The sequence below is a fragment of the Triticum urartu genome, chromosome 2 (assembly GCF_003073215.2).
Source record: "Triticum urartu cultivar G1812 chromosome 2, Tu2.1, whole genome shotgun sequence".
NCBI classification, from domain to species: domain Eukaryota; kingdom Viridiplantae; phylum Streptophyta; class Magnoliopsida; order Poales; family Poaceae; genus Triticum; species Triticum urartu.
The window spans coordinates 742,862,982-742,871,266 of record NC_053023.1 but is presented as its reverse complement, the minus strand read 5'-3'; positions in this window follow the sequence as shown (position 1 = coordinate 742,871,266).

Sequence of the window (8,285 nt, the reverse complement as noted above, 5' to 3'; positions counted from 1 at the left end):
AATATATTAAAAAAAGAAATGTAACTTTCATTATTAATGCATTTCAAATTTAAAGTATATTGTGCGTCACTATCTGACGATGTAGGCCACCTCGGTCTCCTCTCCCTCTCCCACGACCGGTCATAAACCATGGCAAAAGGTGCGGCGGCCCATCTCAAATAAGGGCCAATACATGTATATACCTAAATAAATTACAAAAAAATGTGATTTATAGAATATAATCGTAGCAAGTGTGTAGGGGGTAATCCCCCCCCCCCGGCGCGTATTTACCGTTGAGTGCATGTATTTCGTAATCATCATTCCTATCATATATACATGGTGTATTAAGACTTTATTTGCTTATTAAAAATTGCATTTTCAATGTTTATGCCTTTTATAATGATTTTCATGTTTTGAAAGTATTTATGTCACTGTTATAGTAACTATGTCCATTGTACCTTATTCGCACTTGGGCCTCCATAATGCTAGGGCAGGAGCTCCAAGTCACTATGAACTAACAACACCTGTGATGACCACGCAGTAAGTGTGGTAAAAGCAAGTTCAAATGGCACCCGCGATGCCTCATCTTGAGGTGCAACGTCCCATTCGACACAGGTGCCCGAGACGTTGCCACTCTTCTCGACCGGCGAGGGCTGCCAAGACAACTTCCACTATAGCAACCAGTTGATGATGATGCCCAACCAAGACACGGACTGAAAGATCGTGGATGTCGCCTAGAGGGGGGGGGGGGGAATAGGCGTTTTAAAATAATTACGGTTTAGGCTTGAACAAATGCGAAATAAACCTAGCGGTTAATTTGTCAAGCACAAAACCTACAACAACTAGGTTCACCTATGTGCACCAACAACTTATACTAAGCAAGATAAACAACTATGTGATAGCAAGATATATGACAAGAAACAATATGGCTATCACAAAGTAAAGTGCATAAGTAAAGGGCTCGGGTAAGAGATAACCGATGCACACAAAGACGATGATGTACCCCGAAGTTCACACCCTTGCGGATGCTAATCTCCGTTTGGAGCGGTGTGGAGGCACAATGCTCCCCAAGAAGCCACTAGGGCCACCGTAATCTTCTCACGCCCTCGCACAATGCAAGATGCCGTGATTCCACTAAGGGACCCTTGACGGCGGTCACTGAACCCGTACAAATGGCAAACCTTGGGGGCGGTCACCGAACCCGTACGCTTTGGCAACCCTTGGGGGAGGTTTCACCGAAACCCGTCAAATTGCTTGGGGCGATCTCCACAACCTAATTGGAGACCCCGACGCTTGCCCGGAGCTTTATACCACAATGATTGAGGTCCAAACACCACCAACCGTCTAGGGCACCCAAGCACCCAAGAGGAACAAGCGGGTACCAAGCACCCAAGAGTAATAAGCTTCTCAACTTGTAACTTCCACGTATCACCGTGGAGAAGTCAAACCGAAGCACCAAATGCAATGGCAAGGGCACACAGAGTGCCCAAGTCCTTCTCTCTCAGATCCCACCGAAGCAACTAATGCTAGGGAGGAAATGAGAGGAAGAACAAGAAGGAGAACACCAAGAACTCCACGAACTAGATCCAAGGGGTTCCCCTCACATAGAGGAGAAAGTGATTGGTGGAAATGTGGATCTAGATCTCCTCTCTCTTTTCCCTTAAAAACTAGCAAGAATCCATGGAGGGATTGAGAGTTAGCAAGCTCGAAGAAGGTCAACAATGGGGGAAGAACACGAGCTCAAGAGATAAAGTTCATTGGGGAAGAAGACTCCCTTTTATAGGTGGGGAAAAATGCAACCGTTATGCTCACAGCCCGCACAGAGCGGTACTACCGCTCGACCTCACGGTACCACCGCAAGGGGTAGCGGTACTTGATACATCTCTAACGTATCTATAATTTTTGATTGTTCCATGCTATTATATTATCAACCTTGGATGTTTTATATGCATTTATATGCTATTTTATATAATTTTTGGGACTAACCTATTAACCTAGAGCCCAGTGCCAGTTTCTGTTTTTTCGTTGTTTTTGAGTATTGCAGAAAAGGAAAACCAAACGAAGTCCAATTGACCTGAAACTTCACGGAACTCATTTTTGTACCAGAAGAAGGCAAGGAAGTAAAAGAATTGGGCCAGAAGAGTCTCGGGCTGCCCACGAGGGTGGGGGGGTGCGCCCACCCCCCTGGGCGCACCCCCTGCCTCGTAAACAGCCCGGAGACCCCCTGCCTTGTTCTCGACTCCAACACCTCTTATATAACCCAAAACTTCCAGAAAGAAACCTAGATCGGGAGTTCCGCCGCGAGAAGCCTATGTAGCCACCGAAAACCAATCTACACCCGTTCCAGCACCCTGCCGGAGGGGGGAATTGAAGGAAATATGCCCTAGAGGCAATAATAAAGTTATTATTTATTTCCTTATATCATGATAAATGTTTATTATTCATGCTAGAATTGTATTAACCGGAAACATAATACATGTGTGAATACATAGACAAACAGAGTGTCACTAGTATGCCTCTACTTGACTAGCTCGTTAATCGAAGATGGTTATGTTTCCTAACCATGAACAAAAGAGTTGTTATTTGATTAACGGGATCACATCATTAGAAGAATGATGTGATTGACATGACCCATTCCATTAGCTTAGCACCCGATCGTTTAGTATGTTGCTATTGCTTTCTTCATGACTTATACATGTTCCTATGACTATGAGATTATGCAACTCCCGTTTGCCGGAGGAACACTTTGGGTGCTACCAAACGTCACAACGTAACTGGGTGATTATAAAGGAGCACTACAGGTGTCTCCAAAGGTACATGTTGGGTTGGCGTATTTCGAGATTAGGATTTGTCACTCCGATTGTCGGAGAGGTATCTCTGGGCCCTCTCGGTAATGCACATCACATAAAGCCTTGCAAGCATTACAACTAATATGTTAGTTGTGAGATGATGTATTACGGAACGAGTAAAGAGACTTGCCGGTAACGAGATTGAACTAGGTATTGGATACCGACGATCGAATCTCGGGCAAGTAACATACCGATGACAAAGGGAACAACGTATGTTGTTATGCGGTCTGACCGATAAAGATCTTCGTAGAATATGTAGGAGCCAATATGGGCATCCAGGTCCCGCTATTGGTTATTGACCGGAGACGTGTCTCGGTCATGTCTACATTGTTCTCGAACCGTAGGGTCCGCACGCTTAAGGTTTCGATGACAGTTATATTATGAGTTTATGAGTTTTGATGTACCGAAGGAGTTCGGAGTCCCGGATGAGATCGGGGACATGACGAGGAGTCTCGAAATGGTCGAGACGTAAAGATCGATATATTGGACGACTATATTCGGACATCGGAAAGGTTCCGAGTGATTCGGGTATTTTTTTCGGAGTACCGGGTAGTTACGGGAGAAGTAATGGGCCTTGATGGGCTTTAGTGGGAAGAGGAAAAAGGCTGCTGCGCCCCCCTCCCCTCCAGTCCGAATTGTACTAGGGAAAAGGGGGCCGACCACCTTTCCTACTCCTCCACTTCCTTCTCCCTTCCTCCCCTCTTGGTGGACTCCTACTAGGACTTGGAGTCCTAGTAGGACTCCACATCCTGGCTGCACCTAGCCTTGGCCGGCCTCCTCCTCCTCCATCCTTTATATACTGAGGCAAGGGGCACCCCATGAACACAAGTTGATCTTCGTGATCTTATTCTTAACCGCTTAGTGATAAAGTAAAGCATTACAGCGCGATTGCATTGCATACAATAAAGCGACAACCATATGGCTCCTGCCAGTTGCCGATAACTCGGTTACAAAACATGATCATCTCATACAATAAAATTTAGCATCATGTCTTGACCATATCACATCACAACATGCCCTGCAAAAACAAGTTAGACGTCCTCTACTTTGTTGTTGCATGTTTTACGTGGCAGCTACGGGCTTAAGCAAGAACCAATCTTACCTACGCATCAAAACCACAATGATAGTTTTTCAAGTTGGTGCTGTTTTAACCTTCGCAAGGACCGGGCGTAGCCACACTCGGTTCAACTAAAGTTGGAGAAACCGCCACCCGCAAGCCACCTATGTGCAAAGCACGTCGGGAGAACCGGTCTCGCGTAAGCGTACGCGTAATGTCGGTCCGGGCCACTTCGTCCAACAATACCGCCGAACCAAAGTATGACATGCTGGTAAGCAGTATGACTTATATCGCCCACAACTCACTTGTGTTCTACTCGTGCATATAACATCAACATATAAAACCTAGGCTCGGATGCCACTGTTGGGGAACATAGTAATTTCAAAAATTTCCTACGCACACGCAAGATCATGGTGATGCATAGCAACGAGGGGAGAGTGTGATCTACGTACCCTTTGTAGACCGACAACGGAAGCGTTTGGTTGATGTAGTCGTACGTCTTCACGGCCCGACTGATCAAGCACCAAAACTACGGCACCTCCGAGTTTTAGCACACGTTCAGCTCGATGACGATCCCCGGACTCCGATCCAGCAAAGTGTCGGGGAAGAGTTCCGTCAGCACGACGGCGTGGTGACGATCTTGATGTACTACTGCTGCAGGGCTTCGCCTAAGCACCGCTACAATATTATCGAGGACTATGGTGGCTGGGGCGCGGCACACGGCTAAGAATAAGATCACGTGGATCAACTTGTGTTCATGGGGTGCCCCTTGCCTCAGTATATAAAGGATGGAGGAGGAGGAGGCCGGCCAAGGCTAGGTGCAGCCAGGATGTGGAGTCCTACTAGGACTCCAAGTCCTAGTAGGAGTCCACCAAGAGGGGAGGAAGGGAGAAGGAAGTAGAGGAGAAGGAAAGGTGGTCGGCCCCCTTTTCCCTAGTACAATTCGGACTGGAGGGGAGGGGGGCGCAGAAGCCCCTTGGCCCTTTCTCCTCTTCCCACTAAAGGATGGAGGAGGAGGAGGCCGGCCAAGGCTAGGTGCAGCCAGGATGTGGAGTCCTACTAGGACTCCAAGTCCTAGTAGGAGTCCACCAAGAGGGGAGGAAGGGAGAAGGAAGTGGAGGAGTAGGAAAGGTGGTCGGCCCCCTTTTCCCTAGTACAATTCGGACTGGAGGGGAGGGGGGCGCAGCAGCCTTTTTCCTCTTCCCACTAAAGCCCATCAAGGCCCATTACTTCTCCCGTAACTACCCGGTACTCCGAAAAATACCCGAATCACTCGGAACCTTTCCGATGTCCGAATATAGTCGTCCAATATATCAATCTTTACGTCTCGACCATTTCGAGACTCCTCGTCATGTCCCCGATCTCATCCGGGACTCCGAACTCCTTCGGTACATCAAAACTCATAAACTCATAATATAACTGTCATCGAAACCTTAAGCGTGCGGACCCTACGGTTCGAGAACAATGTAGACATGACCGAGACACGTCTCCGGTCAATAACCAATAGCGGGACCTGGATGCCCATATTGGCTCCTACATATTCTACGAAGATCTTTATCGGTCAGACCGCATAACAACATACGTTGTTCCCTTTGTCATCGGTATGTTACTTGCCCGAGATTCGATCGTCGGTATCCAATACCTAGTTCAATCTCGTTACCGGCAAGTCTCTTTACTCGTTCCGTAATACATCATCTCACAACTAACATATTAGTTGTAATGCTTGCAAGGCTTTATGTGATGTGCATTACCGAGAGGGCCCAGAGATACCTCTCCGACAATCGGAGTGACAAATCCTAATCTCGAAATACGCCAACCCAACATGTACCTTTGGAGACACCTATAGTGCTCCTTTATAATCACCCAGTCGTTTGGTAGCACCCAAAGTGTTCCTCCGGCAAACGGGAGTTGCATAATCTCATAGTCATAGGAACATGTATAAGTCATGAAGAAAGCAATAGCAACATACTAAACGATCGGGTGCTAAGCTAATGGAATGGGTCATGTCAATCAGATCATTCAACTAATGATGTGACCTCGTTAATCAAATAACAACTCTTTGTCTATGGTTAGGAAACATAACCATCTTTGATTAACGAGCTAGTCAAGTAGAGGCATACTAGTGACACTCTGTTTGTCTATGTATTCACACATGTATTATGTTTCTGGTTAATACAATTATAGCATGAATAATAAACATTTATCATGAAATAAGGAAATAAATAATAACTTTATTATTGCCTCTAGGGCATATTTCCTTCAGACGGTGCTTCGGAGATGGAGATCACAAGCACAAGATGATGATGGCCATATCATATCACTTATATTGATTGCATGTGATGTTTATCTTTTATGCATCTTATCTTGCTTTGATTGACGGTAGCATTATAAGATGATCTCTCACTAAATTATCAAGAAGTGTTCTCCCTGAGTATGCACCGTTGTGAAAGTTCTTCGTGCTGAGACACCACGTGATGATCGGGTGTGATAGGCTCTACGTTCAAATACAACGGGTGCAAAACAGTTGCACACGCGGAATACTCAGGTTATACTTGACGAGCCAAGCATATACAGATATGGCCTCGGAACACGGATGCCGAAAGGTCGAGCGTGAATCATATAGTAGATATGATCAACATAGTGATGTTCACCAATGAAACTACTCCATCTCACGTGATGATCGGACATGGTTTAGTTGATTTGGATCACGTAATCACTTAGAGGATTAGAGGGATGTCTATCTAAGTGGGAGTTCTTAAGTAATATGATTAATTGAACTTAAATTTATCATGAACTTAGTCCTGGTAGTATTTTGCAAATTATGTTGTAGATCAATAGCTCACGTTGTTGCTTCCCTGTGTTTATTTTGATATGTTCCTAGAGAAAATTGTGTTGAAAGATTTTAGTAGCAATGATGCGGATTAGATCCGTGATCTGAGGTTTATCCTCATTGCTGCACAGAAGAATTATGTCCTTGATGCACCGCTAGGTGACGGACCTATTGCAGGAGCAGATGCAGACGTTATGAACGTTTGGCTAGCTCAATGTGATGACTACTTGATAGTTTAGTGCACCATGCTCAATGGCTTAGAATCGGGACTTCAAAGACGTTTTGAACGTCATGGAGCATATGAGATGTTCCAGGAGTTGAAGTTAATATTTCAAGCAACTACCCGAGTTGAGAGATATGAAAGTCTCCAACAAGTTCTATAGCTAAAAGATTGAGGAGAATCGCTCAACTAGTGAGCATGTGCCCAGATTGTCTAAGTACAACAATCGCTTGAATCAAGTGGGAGTTAATCTTCCAGATAAGATAGTGATTGACAGAATTCTCTAGTCACCATCACCAAGTTAGTAGAACTTTGTGATGAACTATGATATGCAGGGGATAATGGAAACGATTCCCAAGCTCTTCGTAATGCGGAAATTGATGAAGGTAGAAATCGAGAAAAACATCAAGTGTTGATGGTAGACAAGACCACTAGTTTCAAGAAAAGGGCAGAGGGAAGAAGGGGAACTTCAAGAAGAACAGCAAGCAAGTTGCTGCTCAAGTGAACAAGCCCAAGTCTGGTCCTAAGCCTGAGACTAAGTGTTTCTACTGCAAAGGGACTGGTCACTGGAAGCGGAACTACCCCAAGTGATTGGCAGATAAGAAGGATGGCAAAGTGAACATAAGTATATTTGATATACATGTTATTGATGTGTACTTTACTAGTGTTTATAGCAACCCCTCAGTATTTGATACTAGTTCAGTTGCAAAGATTAGTAACTCGAAACGGGAGTTGCAGAATAAACAGAGACTAGTTAAGGGTAAAGTGACGATGTGTGTTGGAAGTGGTTCCAAGATTGATATGATCATCATCGCACACTCCCTATACTTTCGGGATTAGTGTTGAACCTGAGTAAGTGTTATTTGGTGTTTGCTTTAAGCGTGAATATGATTTGATCATGTTTATTGTAATACAGTTATTCATTTAAGTAAGAGAATAAATTGTTGTTCTGTTTACATGAATAAAACCTTATATGGTTACACACCCAATGAAAATAGTTCGTTGGATCTCGATCGTAGTGATACACATAATCATAATATTGAAACCAAAAGATGCAAAGTTAATAATGATAGTGCAACTTATTTGTAGCACTGCCGTTTAGGTCATATTGGTGTAAAGCGCATGAAGAAACTCCATGCTGATGGGATTTTGGAATCACTTGATTATGAATAACTTGATGCTTGCGAACCATGCCTCATGGGCAAGATGACTAAGACTCCGTTCTCCGGAGCGAGCAACTGACTTATTGGAAATAATACATACTGATATATGCGGTCCGATGAGTGTTAAGGCTCACTGCAAGTATCGTTATTTTCTGAACTTCATAGATGATTTGAGCAGATATGGGTA